This window comes from Schistocerca americana, chromosome 5 (assembly GCF_021461395.2).
Source record: "Schistocerca americana isolate TAMUIC-IGC-003095 chromosome 5, iqSchAmer2.1, whole genome shotgun sequence".
Taxonomy (NCBI): Eukaryota; Metazoa; Arthropoda; class Insecta; order Orthoptera; family Acrididae; genus Schistocerca; species Schistocerca americana.
The window spans coordinates 93,271,409-93,296,211 of NC_060123.1; the positions used below are offsets into that span (position 1 = coordinate 93,271,409).

Here is a 24,803-nt window from a genome sequence, read left to right on the forward strand (position 1 = left end):
AGTTTTGTTGTAACATGGAGGGCAACTTCTTAAGGCTTAATTGTATAATGGGGCAGCTTCTCACAATTTTCTTTTAACACAATGAACAATTTACTGTAGTTCAATTCTAATGTGTGACATGTTATAGTTTAACTGTAATATGCTTAGATGTAACAGCAGCTGATTCCCACTGTTAAGTTACGGTGTATATACTGTCAAGTTATGGCACATGTACTCTCAGGTTCTGATTTCAGAATATATTTCAGTTCTGAATGCTTATTTGTCTGTCAGGCATCACTGTCATGCTTGCTTAGAACTGTGGTTTAACCTGGCATTTACATAAGTTACCACTGTCAGACGATGATGATAAACGTTAGGTACAGGAAGGAAAAGTAATACCCTAACATGGCATCACTATGATGTCTGAGTAGCTATGAAAGCATTACAAACACTGTTCCTTACCTACCCATATGTGAGGTACTATTGTTTAGTATGCTATTTCATAGAAATATTACAGTTTCTACTGTATGATAGCACATGTTGACAAACGTTTTGTGACGCAAGAAAAAGTGAATACACCAGCATGAGGGTTACTACAATGGTTGGAATTATCAGCAGCTGACGGCAAGCATTTTTAGAGCAATACAAATGTAATACCCTAGCAGGGAGTCACTCTAATGTTTGGGTGACTTTAAAAATATAGCAACCCTTGCTTCTTACCTACATGAATGTTCATAATTACTTTTAGTATGCTACTTCATGAAAGTGTTACGTAGTTTCCACTGTGTGACAGCATGATTTAGCGTTATCATCACAAGATGGGAAACGATTTGTACTGAAAAAAACAGGTAACACCCTAGCATGTGGTCACTAAAGTATTTGACTGACTTGAAAAGGGAGTATCTGAAAGCTGAGAAACACTAGTTTCTTACCTGTACCGCATGTATGTTACTACTATTCACTATGCTATTTGGGAGACATGTTTAAACACCTCTAACTGCTGAGAAGTTTTTGTTACTGGTAAGAACAATTGCTGTTTGACATATCAACAAAATGTCCATGCTGGTGGTAGGCTTTCTAATCATATGGCTATGCTAAATGTGTTTCAAGCACGGGAAGTTATATAGATGAATGGTGAACTAGTCAATACTGCTTTTTGCGTGCAAACGATGTTGTCAGCGCGAAAACGGTGAGAGTAACACTACTTACTGTGACAACCAAGGTCGATAAGTTAAGTATAAGCTGTACATTAGGTCAGCAGTAGTGTCCATGTATGTCTTCCAATGTAACAGATACCAATTCCATTTACTTTTACGCATCTAATGTGTCCTGCAAAGATCGATCTATACTCGTCATCTGTCATATAATTTATTTCTGTAATGGCAATAAGCGAGTTGCGTGTATTATAATAAATAATATTGTCGATTTAGAGTGAAAATTTTTGATACGGCGGTTCATTGTGCTTGAAAAGTGTAGTACAAAAATCGAACTATGGAAGTTCACAAGTGCTGTTTAACATATAAATGAAATCAGTAATGCCAGTACGAAATAAACGTGTATTTTAATTTTCATGTTACAGAGGAAGTAAGTTGCAGCAGTAATTCTTTGTTTTTCCTACTAAAAAATCTTAAATTATGCAGAAAATAATAGAAATTTAATTTTCTGCAAAATTAGCTTAATTTTACAATCAGGGGTTGGGTAAATATTTTTGAACAACGCGCGAAAAAAATTCAGATTTTTGGGGTACTTTTGACCACTCCCCTTATGGATGTCCATGTTATTGCATGGATTGGCAGAACGTTTAGACTATTGTTTAGAGACTACGTGACTAAGTGGAAGGATAGTGTTATGTATGTGCGTCACTTTGATGTGTAGTGCAACATTCAATAAAAGCTACTGCGCCTACTACAATAATGTATAACTTCCTCTTTGCAGTAGCGAGCGAACAAGCTAGCGGCTACAGGTAGACTCTTACACTAAACACCTGATCCAGCAATGCACAGCCACCAAAGTAATCTTTCATTTGCGATTTGTATTTTAAAATTCACCCTGTAATACTGTCCTTATAGTGTAAGAGATATGCTGAAACACCCTGTGTATTCCCTCAGCGCCGAGCAAAGAGAGGGCGATTTTGTCCTGGGAGTGAAAGTGTCACGTACAAGGTGGTGAAAACTGATTCTGGCCAGTGGCCAGTGTGGATTTATAATCATGTATTGATTTCCGTAACTTGTAATATCGTCTGTCATTCCGTGTGTTGCAACACCTCTTTTGATGTACTCTCTTTGACAACAATTTCTATACTGAAATGTATACCCTCTGACAGGCACTTCAATGCGATCTGCAGAGTACCCATGTAGAAACAGATGTATATACACGGGTTGTGTGCCGACAATCATTTTTTGTCTACAGTTTACAAAATTTAATTTGGCATTAGCATGTCAATGCATGAAGGTAGATCCTCAAATAACGACTTCGGAGTCTAACAAGCTATTACTATTTCGAAATTCAATCTATAGTACACTCAAACACTGAATGGGTAAAGACTTAAAATAATCACCTAAAGGTACGCAAAAGTCCGGAACCGGTCGTGTTTTAAATATAGTTAGTTCTGTTTTGACTGTTAGCACTTTTTCTTCAACGTTATCCTTTGTTCCACGAATGTTTAAATGAGTGGTGAGAGTATACGTCGGAATTAACTGCCATTATGTAAGCAGAAAGTAGAAAACAAACAAGCAGTTTCCCAGAGACAGATTTCTCTGCCCCTTCAAACTCTCAAACTTTCCGAGTCTGATATCGATCAGTCAGGGTGCATATTGGCAACTGCCTTCAAATTACTACTTCATGCAGTAGTTGATCATTTCCTGAATTTGGCATCAAACAATATTCTCACACACATTAGAGTTTAAGCCATCTGCTTGAAACATTACTTTCTGGTTGCTGTAAAACATTGTTAATTCACATACTAAAATATGTACGAACATATTCTAGTAACACAAAAATGAAATGTTTATGATAATATTACTTTCCAAACGTAGGCATAGACGTAGACTTTTCTCCTTAAAACATAGCTATTAATCCAGAATGAGATTAATCTGCCAGAAAGTTTCATAGCTATTAATTCTTAAACTAAGTACTTCAATTCTGTTTCTATCCTTCAATGATTACAAAACACTTCTGACTAAAAATAAGATATTTTACAGGCAGTTGCAACTTCATGTTGGATGTAAATAAGGTGATGAACCTAAACAAACTTAGCTTACAACTGTACAGAACACATTTTGGCTACAATACTATGCTCAGCAGGCAAGCACATCAACAAACCCAAGAGAATATACAATCTATCCAAAGAGAATTGAGAATTTTAAAGGCAGAAATTCGAATTCAACCACTACAAGGTGGCGCATTTGATGTTGACGCCAAAGTCAACGAACCGGTGCTAGCGTTGAAGACGATGCAAAACAAGGCGATGTCAATACTTGTTAGGAAAACAAGAGATTTTAAAATTCCCTGAGTCTCAACCTACAGTCATTAAGAAGCTCAGCAAGCCAGGCAGAAAGATACTATCAGAGTTACTAAGTGGGGAAAACGACAAATAATGTGGCGTTTCTATCGAGCAGTCAGTACAATTAATTCTTACGCTAAATGAGAATGGAGGTGTGAGAGGAACATGTAACTATTGTACTGGTGTTCATTTTGTGACACAATTGTTCTATGGGTGGAAAACATCTTTTCTGCCTGTCCGCCATACATTTCGTAGATTTTGGATTTACCAACACGCTGAGGCACCCAATGGAGCTGGACGATGACTTAACGATGTCTTGTTACACCCAACATTGCAATACTTGAAAATAACTTAGGCTAAAATCATCATACTAATATAAAATAAAGAATTTGTACAGTCAAATGGTGGGAATAGCATTCAAACATTATCAAAGGCTTCCCACATGGCTCCGTTTATGGTCCAGAGTTCAGTTATATTAACATACAGCCATTACTGAAGCAGCTTCAGTGTGTAACAACACTAGGCTTTATCGCTTATTCACACGATCTGCTAATTATAATATCTGGCAACAGAAGAGCTAAATTATAAGTGAACTGAAGGGAAGTTGTTCAAATATTTTGTGTTGGTGTGTAGAAAATAAATTGATACCAAAACACACAACTGTTTTCATGTTATTAACAAGAGAATTATCAAGACCGAGAAACCGCACAACCAACATAAACGAGCAACATTTGAAGAGAAAGAAGTCTAAATTGTTAGTTTATCTTGCAACAACGAAATATTCCACATTATTACGCATCAGATTAAAAAACGGAAATATAAATTTTCTGTATTTCTGAAAATGCTATCCGACGATTCCCATGTTGATCTCCGTGCCAAATTTCTAGGGGTAGAGCAGGGCGACAACTTTAAAGTATCAAACTGAGACATCCCACTTTCATTGCAGATACGGATTCTACAGGAAACATTGCGTAACTTTTGTATGTGACACTTTAGCCGTTGCGCGACAGTTGGCGCCGTAATAGACAAAATACAAAATTGATTTAAATAACGGCATTACCTTGAGAAAAATGCACAGATAAAAAAAAGATGGTCAGTTACCTATTTTTCCTCGTGGAATAAGATTCTACAGTCAAAGTGGGATGTTCCTATGTAAGATTTAAAAACAAAATTGCCCTTCCCCCCCCCCCCCCCCCCCTCACCCAATGGCTGTGGGGTTTTAGGGGTCCACACTAGTATTGAGGACAACGTTTCTAAAAATACTGAACACGAATTTTTCCGTTTCTTAATCCGATGCGTGGTTTTGTGATACTTCGTTGTTCAAGATACCAAATCCACTCGAATAGGTACCTAAAATTAAACACGACACCTTGTATATGTACCTAAGGTTCAATACGCGCGTTTGCTAGAGAGGCGTTACAATCCAGAACGAAATAGCAACAAATGCCCAAAGAAGCTTTCAGGCGCCTCTAAGCGCAAGAAGTACGTAGCACAACGAAGCTCTAATCACTATTGTGGGCTACTTCGCAACATTATGGAATCGTAGAACTAGCACAGACTGTTTAGGGAGCACAAAGAAGTGTTCTCCTAGAGAAAAACACCGACTGAGGTGCTAATAGCGATAACAGGCTAACTACTGCTGGACCAAACAGTAAAGATGATAAGTGAACAATATTGACTCCAGAAGGGCGAATACGAAAAGGTAAAGAAGATGGTGAGCACAGAAGCAATGACAAGTATGGAAGGCTTGCTTTGACAGTGAATGGCAGGAAATCTGTGACAAGACGGTAACAGAGAGCAGAAGCTAGACAATATCAGTCAGTATTTGGTCCATATATCATCTGTTTACTGAAAATGTCAACGTACCACATATACTTCTGACTGTGGAACAGTCGGCATCCTGGACCATATACTCTGAGTGTGCCATCAGATAACAATTTACAGACCAAGATTAGAACAGTGGACCAATAGCAAGTGAATAAAGAATTAATAATGAATCTTGTCTGTATGCCAGGTGTTTAGAGAGTAGTATGTAGATTTTCGAAATTATTTTTAAGATTATTTTATGTGTATATTTTTTCGTAACACCGTAATCTTTAGCTACACTAACATTCGAAATTATGTTAAAATATTATCGTTATATTCATTTATACTAATTCATGACGAATATTTGATGTGTTCTTGTATCTAGCTACAAGATGAAAGAAAGTAGCTAATAAATGAATAAGTAAATGAATACCTAAATGTTATTGTGTACTGGAATTTTGCTGAATAACAAGTAATGAGAATTTTGTGTGGAATGACAGGCCCACCACAAATACCCTACACAATGAAACGAAACTTCCTCATTCACATGTTCCGTGTAATAGTGAGCTGTCGTTAGTAGTAGTCCCTTTATACAAGGATATAAGACATGTAAAATTATTTACAAGTTTAGGCCAATTTAAAATAAACTAATTCGTATACACATACTTACAGACTTCTACTTCCAGACAATCACTACATTTACTCCTGGTATATAACGCTTCTTTAACAAGTAACTTAGTAAATAATGTAATGCAACACTGTTTACTCATATCTCACTATAAGTCACTGCACACACTATACACATATAGTTTCATAACACTTCTCTCAGCACACGCGATCTCTGGGCTATTTTCTGTACGGCAAATCCCTATATGCTATCCTGAAAAACTGAGTCAGCAACCCTCTATAATGAGTAAGATGTTGAGCTCAGAAAGAGGAAGAGCTGTTAGTATTGTGCTATGCATAGCTTGGATGTAAGTTTTTCTAGGAAAGGAATAAAGAAGGGAAAACCATAGTGTGAAGATGGTATGCAGAATATTGTATATTTTATAATCATTATTGTTTATTTGCATAACATTTCTTTACCAAACCCCTACTGTTTTATCTAAGTAATCCTTCAATGTCTAAAATGTATTAAATAACAGGTACTTTTTAGCAGTCATTTTAAATAAGTGTTTATTTTCCTTTGGTAATTTATTGTACAGTTCTATGTCTTGGTATAAAATGCTGTTATGAGTTGCTGTTTAAATGTAAGTTGAGTGTAGCTCTTGTTCCTTGGTCATGGACAGAGCTGTGCATGCAGTAATTGCCAATGTCATTTTGAATGTGTAAAAGTGACTGGTAAATGTATTCACATGGAGCAGTGTAGAATTCCCAGTGTTTTAAACAGATATTTGCAATAAGCTCGACTAGTTTTTTCGGTTATTATTCTTATGGCTCCTTTCTGGAGTTTGAAAGTTGTGTTCGTATTTTGTGCATTTGTTTCCCAGAAAGGAATGCCATAGCTAAGAATTGAGTGTATATATGAATAGTATGTAACTAAAAGACACTGCATGTTACACAGATGACAGGATTCTAAGGGCATAACGTGCTGATGGTATTCTGTTTGCAAGTACCTTTATGTGTTCACAGCACTTCAACTGAGAATCAGTATTCATTCCTAGAAATTTTGCATTTGTTACACAGTCTATAGGGGTGCCATCTACATTTAACTGTCACTTTCCCACTTCAAACTGAAATTCATCGTATTAGTTTTCTCTGTGTTCAATGTCACTTTATTGCTTATTGACCAATCGTAAACTTCTGTAAGAGTTTCATTTGTTTCCTTTGCAAGGAGTTATCTTGTTTTCTCAGTGACAATTATATTGCTGTCACCAGAAAAGTTTTTTCACTATGAGTAATACAACTGGGAAAGTGACGATGTACATCAGGAATAGTTTTGGTCCTAATATGCCACCTTGCAGAACCCCTGTATTAATGTATTTTGTTTTTTACAAGTATTTTACTAAATCTTAAGATCTATTTGAAGTACGTGTTACCTCTACTCTCTGTACCCTATCTGCTAGGTATCATAGAAACTAGTCATTAACTACCACTCTTATTCCTAATGCTTCGAATTTATTTTGTAGAATCTTGCGGTCGACTGCATCAAAGACCTTAGAAAGATAAATATGTCTGTGATACATTCAACTTTAAGAGCATCAAGTACAACTTACGTAAATTCTACTATGACAGACTCTGTATTTTTGCCAGTTTGGAAACCAAACTGTGATTCTCTTAAAAGATTGTATTTATACAGGTAGTTCATTAATCTTTCATAATTGTTTCTATTATTTTTAAGAACGGTGACAGCAGTGAAATGGGCTGGTAATTTTCTGTATCTTCTGCATTACCTTTCTTCAGCAGAGGTGCAACTCTTGCCTGCTTTAACTGCTCTGGAAAGGTCCGTGATGTGAAGGACTCATTTATTTGTTAAGGGGCCTTGTTTAATCCCTGTGCATTGTTTCAGTACATACATTGGTACTTCGTCTAAGCCTACGGACTCATTTTTTAGTTTTTGAACAGTTTTCTTGACTTCATTCTCTGTGGTTGGAAGTAACACCATTGTATTTAGTGAAACACTATTTACGGGTGTTATATTTGTTTTGGGGAATTTTTGATGCAACTCCTCTGCAACATTTGAGCAATGCTCGTTTATGCAGTTTGCGAAGTGTTGCGACTCATTTATTATCTTATCCCGCTCCCTTAGCAGTATGTTACTCTGAATTTGTTTCCTCCCTCAGTTTACTTTTTATAACATCGCAGACTGCTTTGCTTTCATTCTACATTATATATTATTTTGTCATTAAATCACTCTTTTGTAGCAATCAGCACCTTCCTATAGATCCTTCTGTATCTATGACAGAAATTTAAGCATTCTAGATCATTGCGACTCTTTTCCTTGGAATTGAGGTATTTAAGTGTTTGGAAGGACCTCTTAATACCTGCTGTTGTCCATCTGTTTTTGTGAGATGTTGATACAGACATGCATACTTTTGGAAGTGCCTTTTCAAAGTTCAATTAAAATAATGTGGAGAATTTCATATTCACATTGATTTCCTTATAGACTTCATGCCTGCTTTGTTTTGCTAGTTCTTTTGAAAAATGCTTTTATTTGTTTTTCTGATATCGTTTTCACGTGATAAATGTCGTTGCAATGCAATCCTTATTGGACAATAAATGTAAGTCTGATGGTTTCTCTGTCAAATATAACATCATGGGCATCATGTTATAATGACACGAATTTCAGCTGTCTGTAGTGGTGAGAAAGGGACCTAATTTGATCGATGTGAGGAAATAAATGATCATGTAAGTTCATAGGTTCTTCTAGTATGTGTAACTTTCAACAGATGATTTACTGAATCTCTTGCAACATTTTAACACCAATATATTTACTAACAGACGGAAAACTAGGAGATTGGGGCTTTATGTATCATTACAAAGGAATACGGTGACTATAGGTAGCACAGTCACGACTGAAGCAATTAACACAGAGAACGTAGTAAAGGAAATGCACTACAATACGCTAAATTTGTAACCTAAGCTGTGTATTGAGAAGAGTGTGTGCATGGTAACCGAACGCAACAAAGTAATATCATGATTCTTTTGAATACTTACTCTACGATAATCATGATGCAAAAATTTCATCATAACTGCAGAAATGTGAGCAACTTCTTCCTCCATGTTACGTTACAAGAATTTTACACCGACCTAAATCTGCTCTTCTCGAACAAATACTGTCTGTCACGATGGATTGCGGTATTGAGTACCTCCACCCACATAGTTCGTACACCCCCAGACGAGGAAGGCCAACCAAAGACTTAAAAACGTGTTTCAACAGATTCCAAAATAAATACACACATTGATCAATAACTCGAGCCGACGTTGCGCCAGCGTCGAAAACAACTATGCAGACGACCAAAACCATGTAAGAAACAGAAAATGTGAAATCCATTTCCTTAATGGCTCAAGCTCCGTAAGTACTACCACTACTGAAATACGGCATTGAGTATGTAGAACGTAAGATGTTTCATCATTCCATACGTTAATTGGTGTTTCAGTGGCAATTCGATCTAAAGAACGTGCACTATGACAGTGGTTCTCAAGCTTCTTTGGCGACATAACCCTTTTAAAATGCTAAATACTTTACAGAGCCCTAAAATAAGCAAAACCTGCTTTTATGTTCATTATTTAATTACAATAATTTGATGGAAAACATATAAAAATAGGTACATTAAACAGACAAAACACACAGCAATACAATACACATGTTCTACATCCTGGAGGACCTCCTCATTACGGATAAATTGGAATGAAAGCAAATCTAATCTAATCCAACAAATAACGCTGTACTGATTTCACTGTAAACTGGTCAAATTGTTTACATTTAAAGGGAGGTTCGAAGTTGGTTTTTATTTTTGACAAAGTGTTTCCTATAAGACTTTAAAAATATCCACGTCGGGTTCACCAGCCATTCTATTGTGGTAATCTGTCTTTGAAACTGCGTATGCTGAGAATCCCATTTCGCAGTGGTATGCTTTTGGAAATAGGGCAGTCAGCACATGTGTGGCAAGTTGTGGATATTCACTACGAGACCTGCACCAAAACGCATGAAGTAAGATTGTATTGAGCCACGATTCCATGCCTGAATGTCATGTCATTTCTAAACAGCAGTCATAGGTTTCGTCGACATATATTCTGGCTTCTGCAAATTCGGTGCAGTAGGATTTTGAGCAAATGAATTTATTTTGAGTTCCGTATTATGATATTAGGAAACTACACCTCAAAAGCTGCAGGCATATCACGGAGACATCGATAAATTTTTCAGACATTTTATTTGCTAATCTGCTGCATTACCAACGAATAAATCCGGCCAAAATTCATTTTAAGGCGATTATTTTGTTATTAATATTGAGAATGTAGTCTGTTTCCTTGTAAAGACGGGTTTAGCTGATTGATTTTTCAATATGTATCTGACAAGAAAGCTAGTCTGAACAACCAAGTGACATCGCTCAAACGATCTTTTAATTTGAAAGGAATGTAAGTCACTGAAGCCAGTAATTCAACTCTTATTTCGAATAATCTTGGTAAGGTTTTACCCTGAGATCACTTAGATGTGGGACAGTAGTGCTATATGCCTGCTCCCACAAACTTACCTCAATAGTAAAAACGTGTGGAAGTGAAGAGGGTGTAATTTGAAGTTATTGGTTAATTTTGTACCTCTTCATCAAGAACCACTTCTAGATTTGGCGGCATATTCTTCATCGCTAGTGCGTATATATGCAGGATACAATGGCTGTAACTGCAGTTTGGGGCTTTACTGTTTATTAATGATAACGCTCCAGCAGTTACACCACTCATCGCCTAGGCACTATATGCACAAATATCGATAAAATCATTCCAATGGACAGAGTTTATTTCAGAGATATAGTTGATCATGTTAAAAAAATTCTTTTCTAGTAGTAATAGTTGAGAGATTCGCACATGAGCAAGCATTATTCAGGTGAATGCTTAAATAGATATCTTAGAATTATCAGCAAGATGGCCAATCCAGAAACATCAATAGACTCATTCATTTGCAAGACGAATTTGTTGCGTCGATGGCTACCATTTAGTTCCTGTTTAATGTAGCCTGCGAGATCATTAATTCGACCCAAAAAAGTGTCATTCGAATGCCGCACTGTAGAAAGATAATTTGCAGATTTTTCAACGAGCATATAATGTATTATTTAACAAGGAAAATCTCCAAGCAGTTGTGCGATTTGAGAAGTTATTTCATTTGCAAAACCTGCTTCGGAAATTCAGTATGCCACATCCAGGTTCAATATGCACGTCATATATAGACACTCAAACTCATCAATATTGCCATATTGGTGCCACGGGTTTCTGGTTGTCGTGAATTCGTATATAAAGTGCTTCCTTCGAAGACTTGACAACTGAACAGTTGCTGTTAAGTTTGAACTTATATATATTTGATGCATATGAGGCCTGAAGACGGGATATTGAATTGCCGAAACTGTCTGCGAAAATAAAACAAAATAACTTCTCAAATTCCACGGCTATTTGACGATTTTCCTTGTTACGTATTTGACCAGCCGCTGTCCTGCGTCCACAGTGGTTTTATTAAATTCCAAGCGATGGTACGCACTTCGTCCATTTGCACAGTGCGATAGCTGACCAAATACGATGCATCCGTGTCCTTTCGATTCACAGTTTGAGTCAGGTACTTCACACATTTTAACACTTCAATAATTATTCTTCCTTACATATAAATTTTTTCTCATAACTCTTTGCAGCTAGGGTGTATAGTTTGTCAATGTTGGCGTATGTTAGCAGGTACCATGGAACTACGCGGAAGTAGCTCGTTACATAACATGAGGAGAGATGAGCCATTACAATTAACAAATCCGGGACTGGAATGAGATTTTCACTCTGCAGCGGAGTGTGCGCTGATATGAAACTTCCTGGAAGATTAAAACTGTGTGCACCGACCGAGACTCGAACTCGGGACCTTTGCCTTTCGCGGGCAAGTGCTCTACCATCTGAGCTACCGAAGCACGACTCACGCCCGGTCCTCACAGCTCTACTTCTGCCAGTCCCGAGTTCGAGTCTCGGTCGGTGCACACAGTTTTAATCTGCCAGGATGTTTCAAATCCGGGACTGGTTTTACTGCGTCTGACTTTCTTCCCACCTCTAGTGAGTCGTTTGGTGTCTTACCACTCGAAACTGTGGATTTTAAATCGTTACATCACCTTCTCGAATCTCATAATCTTGATCGAAGGCCTTTGAGATTTGAAGCCGCGTATTCTGGATAAGCCACCTTTCAACTATCGATACAAGATTTTGTAGCACCCTTTTACGTAAATGATTCACTCTATTTTTTTTAAATCAACAATCTGATTTTACAATATGACAAACAGAATAATATCGCCACGAGACACTAGTTTTTACATAGGTAGTCAACAGAAAACACAAATCGTGTATACTGCGGTCCGAGAGCAATGTCGAATAGAACTGGGCGTTGAAATCGCCAACTCGAGTAGAAACTGTACTCTATGCTGCACGGCGCGGGTTTATACGGTCCTGGGCAGTGAAGCACAGGTAGCGAAGAGCTGTGCAATCGATCGAGGTTGTTCGAGGTGTCTGTGGGTGAGACATAGACGAAGAGAGAATAGTGGGATGTGTAACACCTCCGTTTATTTATCCTGATCTGATCGAATAGCAGCCCAATAATTATTATTAACGTGACCGTGTACCTAATGGGGCTGGCAATCGGAATTGACTGTTACGGAAATTGTTACTTTCCAGTTCGTCCTTCTCAATACTGAAATAATGAAATGAAATGTCTGGTAACAAGAAAAACACGAACACAGTTTCACTAATTACGAATCTATATTCGTCTCAAAAAAACACAAAAAGGAGGAGACAGCCACTGCCTTCGTCATACATATCTAAATACGGCTAATCTCCGCACAGGCTTCTTCATTTTCCATTATCATCACACGCTAATCCAACACTGCATTTCAACACTGCATTTCAACGCTGCATTTCAACACTGCATTTCAACCCTGCATTTCAACGCTGCATTTCAACGCTGCATTTCAACGCTGCATTTCAACGCTGCATTTCAACGCTGCATTTCAACGCTGCATTTCAACGCTGCATTTCAACGCTGCAGTTCAACGCTGCATTTCAACGCTGCATTTCAACGCTGCATTTCAACGCTGCATTTCAACGCTGCATTTCAACGCTGCATTTCAACGCTGCATTTCAACGCTGCATTTCAACGCTGCATTTCAACGCTGCATTTCAACGCTGCATTTCAACGCTGCATTTCAACGCTGCATTTCAACGCTGCATTTCAACGCTGCATTTCAACGCTGCATTTCAACGCTGCATTTCAACGCTGCATTTCAACGCTGCATTTCAACGCTGCATTTCAACGCTGCATTTCAACGCTGCATTTCAACGCTGCATTTCAACGCTGCATTTCAACGCTGCATTTCAACGCTGCATTTCAACGCTGCATTTCAACGCTGCATTTCAACGCTGCATTTCAACGCTGCATTTCAACGCTGCATTTCAACGCTGCATTTCAACGCTGCATTTCAACGCTGCATTTCAACGCTGCATTTCAACGCTGCATTTCAACGCTGCATTTCAACGCTGCATTTCAACGCTGCATTTCAACGCTGCATTTCAACGCTGCATTTCAACGCTGCATTTCAACGCTGCATTTCAACGCTGCATTTCAACGCTGGATTTCAACGCTGGATTTCAACGCTGGATTTCAACGCTGGATTTCAACGCTGGATTTCAACGCTGGATTTCAACGCTGCATTTCAACGCTGCATTTCAACGCTGCATTTCAACGCTGCATTTCAACGCTGCATTTCAACGCTGAATTTCAACGCTGCATTTCAACGCTGCATTTCAACGCTGCATTTCAACGCTGCATTTCAACGCTGCATCCCAACGCTGCATCCCAACGCTGCATCCCAACACTGCAATTCAACACAACAATCAAAGGTGATGCCGGCGCGGTAGACGCGAAACCAGAATATCGGTGGTAGAAATGTCACTGACCACTTCTGTAATTATACTTCTTCACTTTCCCGGTATTATTTCTAGTACAAAGGGGTTAAACCACGGCGATGGCAACTCCCTTTGTCGTTAAAGCCTTGCATTACAACAACAGGCCTCCACACACCTCTACCCGCAACATGGCACTGCTAAGCTTCACACTCGCTCTCGCAACACGACACAATCGATTGTTTGCCCTATCGACCTGTGCCGAGTGCAAATTTATAGTAAGGGCCTACGGACCCCTTACAGATGCTCGCAGCGTGTGTAGATGAGACAGAAGGCAGCAAAAGAGATAGAAAGGAGGAGGAGGAGGAGGAGGAGAGAGAGAGTGAGAGTGACAGTGCGGCCTCTGTGTGAGTGAGCAGTGGTTAGCCTCGAATGACCACGTACCTATTTGTACAAGCGAACTGTTTTATTTGTAGTTTTTGATGTTAGCAATATTGTAGATTTAGTGTACTGCTTGTCACTTCACTTTCGGTTACTACGTACTGCGAGAAAAAATAACGATTACAAAAACAATGTTAATGATATTTGTACGCTGTTTTTCTCAGTCCTTTGCAAGACTTCATATGCTTTGTTCTTTAGGTTGACATTATTTTGAAGAAGCTGTCGCAAACACGTTGCAGAGCCCCAGCACTCCGCCGAGCACACTTTGAGTATCGGTAGAGTATATGTGTGTGTATAGAAAATTCAACAAAAATTACCTTTTTCGTAAAAAATTATTTCCTACAATTTGAGAGACTACGCAACAAAAATCCGCGTGTAATGGTGAGTTCCATATCTATCTATCTCTCTATCTACATGGATACTCTGCAAATCACATTTAAGTGCGTGGCAGACGGTACATAGAACCACCTCCACAATTCTCTATTATTCCAATCTGGTATAGCGCGTCAAAATAATGAACACCTATATCTTTCCGTACGAGCTCTGATTTCCCGTATTTCATCGTCGTGGTCGTCCCGTCGTATGTAGGTCGGTGTCAACAAAATATTTTCGCATTAGGTGGAGAAAGTTGGTGATTGGAATTTCGTGAGAAGATTCAGTCGCAACGAAAAACGCCTTTCTTGTAGTGATTTCCAGCCCAAATCCATAGGTAGTAATTCAACCGGAAAGAATACAATGGCCTCAGGTTTCAAGCTGGCGAATATTACGGGAGAGATACTCATTGTAACCTAGTGAGAAGTTGACAATGTCTCCCAAATGGATGTCAAAGAAATTTATATTACGATACTACAGTGCCTGTCGTATTCCGAATTGCGATACAATTCTCCTTCGGACATGACTGCACGTCCGAAAGAACAGGCAGTGTGGTAAATGGAAATGTCGTGTGGCCAGGGCCTCCCGTCGGGTAGACCGTTCGTCTGGTGCAGGTCTTTCGATTTGACGCCACTTCGGCGACCTGCGCGTCGATGGGGATGAAATGATGATGATTAGGACAACACAACACCCAGTCCCTAGCGGAGAAAATCTCCGACCTAGCCGGGAATCGAACCCGGGCCCTTAGGATTGACAGTCTGTCACGCTGAGTGTGGTGACCGCAGAGGTTACGAAATACATGAAATTTATTCCCAATTGCGAATGTGGACAACCATCAGTTTTATAACGGAACGCCGACAGTGAAAATTTGTGCCACACCAGGACTCGAACCCAGACTTCCCACTTATCGCGAGCAGTCGCTTCACGATTAGGCTATTCGAGCCAGCTAATACTTGGCTTGAGAACCATGAAAGAAGGCTGTATACATAGAGAGTCCTGAAGACACCGGAAGGTTTCAGATTGTTTATATAATGGTAAGACATTTCCAGTAGCAGATGTGGACTCTAATCACAGTTTATTGGTTATGGACTTTAGATCAGAACTGAAGAAACTACAGAAAGGTAGGAATTTAAGGAGGTGGGACCTGGATAAATTGAAAGAACTAGACATTTTAGGGTGTTTCAGATGGAGTATTAGGGAACGACCAAGAACAACATGGGAAAGGAATACTGTAGAAAAATGGGTGGGTTTGAGAGACGAAATAGTAAAGGCACTGGGGGATTAAGTAGGTAAAAAGATGGGGGCTCGTAGAAATCCTTCGGTAACACAAGAGATATTGAATTTAGTCAATGAAAGGAGAAAATATAAAAATGCAATAAATGAGGCAGGTGAAAGGAATACAAACGTCTAAATGAGATAGACAGGAAATGCAAAATGACTAAGCAGGAATGGCTAGAGGACAAATGTGAGGATCTAGAAGCGTAAATTATTAGTGGTAGTTCGTGCCTACAGAAAAATTAGAGAGCTTTGGAGGAAAGAGAACCAAGCTTTTGGCAATGCTGACTGGAATACTCTTTCAAATTCTGAAGGTGGCAGGGGTAAGATAAAGGGAGCGAAGGGCTGTTTACAATTTGTACAGGTCATTCCATGTCAAATCAACTAATTGTACTACATGATTTGAACCATGACATCTGATATTTGGATGAATTTCCTTTCAGATAATGTACCCACTAACACTAGTTTAAATTTGAAATTTCAATTTTTTCTGACCTTTGGTTTTTGAGTTTCAAGGGTTTAAAAATAAGAAAAACTGTTTTTGATCAATCGATGATCGTTTCAAAATGCTGTAGCTTAGAAACTATACAACCTAGAGAGCTCAAACTTGCACCATTGTTTTCCTCTAAAAATTCCCTTCAATTTGACATGAAACATGACTATACTACCTAAATCTGAAAATTTAAACTATTCCAAAAACTTTTTTTGAAATTTCCAAATATGTGCCCTCGGAATTTTTATAAAAATTGTATGTGTTGTCCAGTCTGACTGCATGCATGCAAAATTTCAAGATGGGATCTCAATGGGTTCTTGTATAAAATAATGTTTTACTACTGCAATACACATTAGTGAGGTGAAAAGCAGACTATCTCTAGGCTATGAATACTAAGGTAGGCCTATGTAATTCTAACAAACTTAAATTATTATGTTAACCTTTTTACTGTTTGTTAAGTCATATATTGTTGTTTTAATTTAATGTTCAAGATTCTTTTAACTGTGCATCAGAAGGCAGTGAACATATTATAATCGATAATATACATCCTACAAATTAAAATTTTGATTAAAGCCACTCGCCTTCATCCTTAGTTGTAAATGGCAGAGATTATCTTTTCTTGGTTTTCCAGTGTTATTTGTAATCATTTACAACAAGATCCTTATATTAGAAATTGGGATATAAGTAATTTCACTTGGTAAAAAATAAACTTGTTGATATTTGCATGGATAGAACTGTATTTATAATACCAATTGGTATTTACAAAGTTAATACGCATCGTATTTCTACAACTTAGTGTATAGTGATGGTAGGTTTAACATAATTTAAATGTGCTTCTTTTATGATCTTTTAAGAAGTTTTCCTAAAGCAAGAGAAGACAACTTCATTTCTTTAGCACTTGAACTGTAGATTCTTCCTGTAGCTGTTGCTGGATTCGCTGTTTGTAAAAGAGTATTTCCTGGGACATCTAATATCTCTTGGTTGTGGATCGTAAAAATACTAGGCTGGACCCTTTGGGTGTAAAAAATTTATTCGGTACATGTCATTGTATTTTTCTTCAATGCATCCTAGCCACCAAGAGTCATCATATGCTACTGTCACAAAACCAAACCATAGAATTTTCCATATGTGATGGTGTTATTTGGTTCATTGTTGTCACATATTCAAGAGACTCAACCAGACAAAAATGATAAGGCTTGACAGTGATTTGATTCTGTGCACGGTTTATATGAGTGAAACTTTGGTGTTCCCACAATCGCTTTTGATTCACTAAACCAAGGAATTAAGTATTCTTTGGTCAGTTCATAGTCCTCTGTTGTGCAATATTCAAAGTCAATGTTTTTTATGTTTTCCATGGCAAATACTTAGTGATTTGGGTGTTAAGATTTGTTGGTCACATGGCCTTTGTAAGCTGGCTTTAGCAGCTAGCCGCTTAACAGTTCCACCAAGGCCATCACATGCACTCTTGCCATGGGATGTTTCAAAGAACTGCCACGCTGCCTCAACTTCAAAATCAGTTCTATGCAAACACAAATTAAGGAACTTTTCCTTATTTTTATATTGTGCAGCGCTGCCATCAGAAAAGTAAGTATTCTTTTTAAGTGCAAAAAGCAAGGTTTGCTTTGATTTCTAGCAGGTTTTCCAGAATACACAGAAAGCGACTGTACTATGTTTCAGGCAATCTGATATGAAGACATACTACAGATGTTTTAGTTTTCCCTCCCATTTATAATATATGATGAAAGGATGCAGTGTAGCTTGGGTGGTAGTCCAGTGGAATGATTGTATTATACCTTGTACTACAAAAGAGTAGTTTCTGCAAAATCACATTTGACTACTACATGGCCATGAGTTAAATTGTCCTTGATTTCGCTGTAGTATTCTTTCTGCTGACTAGCTATAAATGAATGAGTTTTTACCTTCATTAGAGTGTCCAAAAACTCATCCAGAAAGTCATCAGTACTTTTTACTACAGTTTCCCACAAACACCTATCTACAGTTACCCACTTTTTTCAGGTAACTTCATCAATCATATCGTCAGTTGACTTTGCATTCAATAGATCTTTAAGTCTAGAGACACCAGGACATTCTTTACAAATATCCATAAAACATTGTTGCGATGATAGATTGCACATCATCTTGACTAGGCACGAATGATAAGATTTCGAAGCAGTTTTATCTCCATCCAAAACAAAATTTTGCATGTTAGCACCATTCATCATAGCTTATTGTTTTGGTGTAAGGCGCACACACACACACACACACACACACACACACACAAACAGTATGTGTGCCACTTCTTCCAGCCAGGATAGAGTCCCTTGGTCTTAATTCGCAAGACTTGGAAAACCCAATTTTGTTTGCTGTGAATAATTGGAATATTTCTTGCAAATTTGCCAACATTAGCCTCTTTAGAACCTGGATCTTTCCAGTTATATTTCTTATGGTCACACAATCATTTTTCCCCAGCATCATTCTACTAACGTCGTCAGAACCGTAGAAGTCTTTTACACGGTCAACAATACTCTCATATAGAGTTCTTCCAGGTTTAGGATTAGGATTTGACAAAATTCCTTTCTCTTTCACTAACAGTTTTACTGCACGAGCCATGTAGTTTGTCACTCCAAATTCTTCTATTTTCTGACAGCTCCAACTCATAAGTAAGATACACAAAATCGTTTAGATTTTCGCTACTTCAAGGTAAAACTACTGCTTCTGTTTTGTATTCGTCACTAACCTTTTCCCTATATGCATCACATATTTTTATGCCACTAATGATTCCTAAGTCTAGAGAGCACATCCAGTCTGTTACATTTTTTAGTGATTGTACACAGACTATCTTATGGTGTTCTACTTTAAAAGGGTTACAACATGTAACAGCAACAATCGCCCAATTATTCTGAGATGCCATTTCTGTAAGGTAACACGTTCTACTATCAAAAAGTATATATATATATATATATATATATATATATATATATATATATATATATATATATATAAACTTAAATAACTACATTTCTACTATCTGGAACATTCTAGAAAAAAAAGTAAATAATGGTATTTTATGATGTTCGATATATTACCACATGCATCACACAGCGTACACTAAGACTACACCGCTCTATACTAGATCACTTGGACCACTTAACACTAAAACACAGTACAATATACAGGGTTTAACAAATGATTGAAGCGATTTCACAGCTCTACAATAACTTTACTATTTGAGATATTTTCACAATGCTTTGCACACACATACAAAAACTCAGTTTTTTTAGGCATTCACAAATGTTCGATATGTGCCCCTTTAGTGATTCGGCAGACATTAAGCCGATAATCAAGTTCCTCCCACACTCAGCACAGCATGTCCCCATCAGTGAGTTCGAAAGCATCGTTGATGCGAGCTTGCAGTTCTCGCACGTTGCTTGGTAGAGGAGGTTTAAACACTGAATCTTTCACATAATAGCAGTTGGTGGATCTTCGTCCTGAAGTGTCGTTGCACTGTTATGACTGACTGATGTGAGTGCATTTCAAGCACGACATACGCTTTCTCGGCTCCTGTCGCCATTTTCTCACTGCGCTCTCGAGCGCTCTGGCGGCAGAAACCTGAAGTACGGCTTCAGCCGAACAAAACTTTGAGTTTTTCTACGTATCTGTAGTGTGTCGTGACCATATGTCAATGAATGGAGCTACAGTGAATTTATGAAATCGCTTCAATCATTTATAATAGCCCTGTAGCGCACTTTTAAGGTTTTTTGCTATAATTATTTCATGCACATTTTAATGTAGGGTTGAGGCTCCACTTATGGCCAGATTAATAACATGTTTTTAGGTTTCATCATGTTTAACTTGTAGGAAATGAAAATATAATACTTAATCTTACCTCTCAATAAATTAAGTTTCTTCTGATGCTTAGAACAACATGTAGAATACAAAAATAGAGATTGTGTGTCGGTTAAAGAAAAACACTACGTATATCAACTTCTACAACACAGATCTTTTCATTAAATGGTGACTTCAAACAAGACTAAACAAAGAAATGTTTCTATAGACAATTAAATAGCACATTTCATATTGCTAATTATAATCTATGGTAGGACTGGCTGGTATTCCAAAGAAGCTTACAATTGCACCCGTTACATCAAGGTGGCCATAAGTGGCGTAGTGACCAAAACTAGAGCCTTAACTCTATATGAAAATCTCACTTTTTTATAATAAAAATGAATGTCGTATAAAATCGTAAGATTCTTAAGTTATTATTTTTGTATATATTTTATACTTCAATTTCAATATCATTTGATGAATTAACAAGCAATAAGAGGGTAGTGCTGCGTAAAAAGGCTAACATAATAATTTAAGTTTGTTAGAATTACATAGACCTACCTTAATAATCATAGCCTAGAAATAGTCTGCTTTTCACCTCACTAGTGTGTATTGTGGTAGTAAAATATTATTTTATACAAGAACTCATTGAGATCCCATCTTCATATTTTGCATGCATGTAGTCAGTTACACTGGACAACACATACAATTTTATAAAAATCTGAGGGTACGTATTCTGGAAATTTAAGAAAAATTATTTTGAATAGTTTAAAATTTTCAGATTTAGGTAGCATGGTCATGTTACATATCAAATTGAAGGGAATTTTTAGAGGAAAATAGTGGTGCTGGTTTGAGCTCTCTAGGTTGTATAGTTTGAGCTACAGCGTTTTAAAACAATCATCGATTGAAAGAAAACAGGGTTTTTTTGTTTTTAAACCCTTGAAACTCAAACACCAAAGGTCAGAAAAATTTGAAATTTCAAATTTAAACTATTGTTAGTGGGTACATTACCCGAAAAAAATTCATTCCAAATCTGTGATATCAAGGTTCGGACTGTTAGTTGATTTGAGATGGAATGACCCTACAGTAAATAGAAGGCAGTTAATAGAGTTGCGGGGCACGAAAGAGAAGCAATGATTGAGAAGGGTGTGAGACAGAATTGTAGCCTATCGCCTATGTTTTTCAATCTGTACACTAAACAAGCAGTAAAGGAAAGCAAAGAAAAATTTGGATTAGGAATTAAGACATGTAGAAGATATAAGAACATTAAAGTTTGCTGATGACATTGTAATACTGTCAGACAGCAAAGGACTTGGAAGAACAGTTTAACGGAATGGACAATGTCTTGAAAGGAGGATATAAGACAAACATCAGAAAAATCAAAACGAGGATAATGGAATGTAGTCGAATTAAATCAGGTAATTCTGGGGGAATTAGATTAGGAAACGACACTTACAGTAGATGAGTTTTGCAAGCTGTGCAGCAAAATAACTGAGGTTGGTAGAAGTAGAGAGGATATACACGTAAAATGTAGACTGGCAATGGCACGGAAAGCGATTCTGAAGAAGAGAAATTTGTTAACATTGAGTATCGATTTAAGTGTCAGAAAGACTTTTCTGAAAGTATTTGTATGAAGGGTAGCCATTTGTGAAAGTGAAACATGCACGGTAAACATTTGAGACAAGAAGAGAATAGCTTTTGAAACATGGTGCTACAGAAGAATGCTGAAGGTTAGGTGGGTTAGTACACGTAACTAATGAGGTACTGAATGGAATTGGGGGCTTGCCTGGGTGGCCGAGCGGTTCTAGGCGCTATAGTCTGGAACCGCGAGACCGCTACGGTCGCAGGTTCGAATCCTGCCTCGGGCATGGATGTGTGTGATGTCCTTAAGTTGGTTAGGTTTAAGTAGTTCTAAGTTCTAGGGGACTGATGACCTTTGAAGTTAAGTCCCATAGTGCTCAGAGCCATTTGAATTATTTTTTTGGATTTTGGGAGAAGATCAATTTGTGGCACAACCTGATTAGAAGAACGGTTCGGTTAGTACGACACTTTCTGAGACATCAAGGGATCACCAATTTAAAACTGGATGGAAGTGTGTAGGAGGGTAAAAACCATACAGGGAGACCAAGAGATGAATACACTAAGCAGATTCAGAAGGATGTAGGTTGCAGTAGTTAATCGGAGATGAAGAGCCTTGCAGAGGATAGAGTCGCATGCAGAGCTGCATCAAACCAGTCTTAGGACTGAAGACCATAACAACAACAACATCTGAGCAAGCCTCAAGGCCAGACCCGAACTTCGATATCTCTTCAACCATGTGTCTACAACCTATACTCTTATATCCATTGTGTTTATTCCCGTGCAAGCGAGACATTTTATTTAGAAGTAGATTGCCCGATGTCGGGCGATAAATACTATGCTGCAATGTCGCTGTTGTTCCAAATTACGATGTAATGGCCAGTGGACATCATTGCAGGTCCAATTTAGTCTTTATCCGCCGACATGGGGCACGCGACTTAAAAGTAAACTATCTCGCCTGTACAGGAAGACATATAATGGATGCACGACTAAAGGTTGTAGACGCATGGTCCACGACGTATGAAAGTTTGGGCTTAGCCGTAAGTCGGATAGCCTAAGGGTAAGACGACCGCTCGCGATGGGTGGGAAATAAGTCATTGTGATTCCATTATATAGCTGATGGTTGTTCATATACGCAATTAAGAATACATGTCCTTTATGTAGTTAAACTCGTCGGGCAAGACGGTGACATACGAGAATCATAGCACTTGCCTTAAGGACTTTGTTCAGTGCAAAAGTTGCACGAAAACTGATGGAAGATTAAGTTTAGTATACGAAAATGTTACAATTATGGCTCTTACTACATATAGAAAACATAAGCACTACACAAACTATAGAAATTTGAACATGGACAACGTTGTTATTATCAGAGACTAAGCACAATCCCTCAAATTTAGAATGACAAGTACAGTTACTCAGTTTACCGTATTTATGGTTTTCTGAAACGCAGTAATTATGAAATTTAATAAGAGAGCATTTATTCTAAAGTTGTAGACAATGTAGAACTTCGGAAATTAATACCGCCGCGCCGGCCGTTGTAGCCGAGCGGTTGTAGGCGCTTCAGATAGGAACCGCGCTGCTGCTACGGTCGCAGGTTCGAATTCCGCGTCGGGCATGGATGTGTGTGATGTCCTCAGGTTAATCAGGTTTAAGTAGTTCTTAGTCTAGGGAACTGATGACCTCAGCTGTTAAGTCCCACAGTGCTTAGAGCCATTTTTTTTTTTCTTTGAAGTTCCATCGCCTTCGGGGTAGGCGTTGCGCGTCCTATCTGAGACGGTCTGTTGGAGCGAGAGGGGCAGGGCGCAAACGGCACTAGAGACAAACCCCCCCCCCCCCCCCCCCAGCGGACAAAGCTGGCCAGACGAACAGCTACCGAGTCCCGCCTGCTGTCTAATGATGAAATGAGACGCGGCCGCTCTATCAGCAAGGCGCCGGCTTCGAGTTCTCCAGGCGCAGTGATTAAGGAGTTTATCGAAGTGAGGGTGTTGGAGATCTTAATGAGCAGGGAAGGAGCTTCCGCTTTAAACGAGGCTTTCAAACCGACACTCAGTAAATTAAGACCTCGCTAATCCATCGGAATCGATAAACCTGAGAAGATGCACGTTTCACTGAGTTACAGCATGGTCGACTAGAAATCAGTGTGAAACGGCCAAAGATATACACCTACATCTACATTTAAACAATTACCATGCAATTCACAGTTAAATGCATGGCAGATGGTTTGGAGCACCACCTTCAGATTTTTTATCAACCATTCCAGTTTCAAGTAACATTTAAGATTAATAAATACCTAATTCTTTCCGTGTAAGGTCTGTTTCCACCTATTTTACTACGATAGTAATTTCTCCCGATGTCAGAGGGAACAAAAATTATTTTAGTATTCGGAGGAGATGGTTGAGAAATGAAATTTCACGAAAAGATATGACAACGAAAAACACTGTTATAGTTATGGGCACCACAACTCGGATATCATATGAAAGGCTTATTTAAATTGTGGTACAAGTTCATTTTTGTTCATTGTGAGATAGAGAGTCCTAAAGTTAAATGAGCGCTGAAAAATCTGCATTTGAGATACCAGAAATATCCAACCATATGGCTTCTTACTAGAGATGAACCTTTCTTTCTGTTTGTTTGGATCATTAATTACAGAAGCATTATAGGCAGAAAAGTGGAGGTAATAGACTTGCACCACTCTTTACCCCTCTTTAGCGACAATACAGTCTGGACTTTTTCCATCTCATATATGGATCCTAACTGGTAAGGATCAGGTACTACACAGCATTACTCCAGAAGAAAACGGAAAAGCGTAACGTAGGCAGTCTTTTTAGAAGAATTACTGCTTTCTATTGTCAGAACATTTAGACGATGCACTATTTGTTTAGCCTTCTGCACAACAATTTCAGTGCGATGTTTTCAATCTAAATGGGCTACTCACTGGACCTCCTAAATTTGATAGTTTAG

The 24,803-nt window shown here is 38.2% G+C and overlaps 1 protein-coding gene and 2 non-coding genes across 3 annotated transcripts in view; 2 read left to right on the top strand and 1 right to left on the bottom strand.

Moving 5' to 3' along the window:
* LOC124616217 (protamine-3-like) overlaps window positions 1-24,803 on the top strand; it is a 109,879-nt gene that overhangs the window by 61,650 nt on the left and 23,426 nt on the right. The window lies entirely within an intron of this gene.
* On the bottom strand, window positions 11,810-11,883 carry Trnas-cga. The gene has a single exon. It is a non-coding gene; the product is annotated as a tRNA-Ser (tRNA).
* On the top strand, window positions 22,049-22,132 carry Trnas-gga. The gene is given in 2 exon segments: window positions 22,049-22,088; window positions 22,098-22,132. It is a non-coding gene; the product is annotated as a tRNA-Ser (tRNA).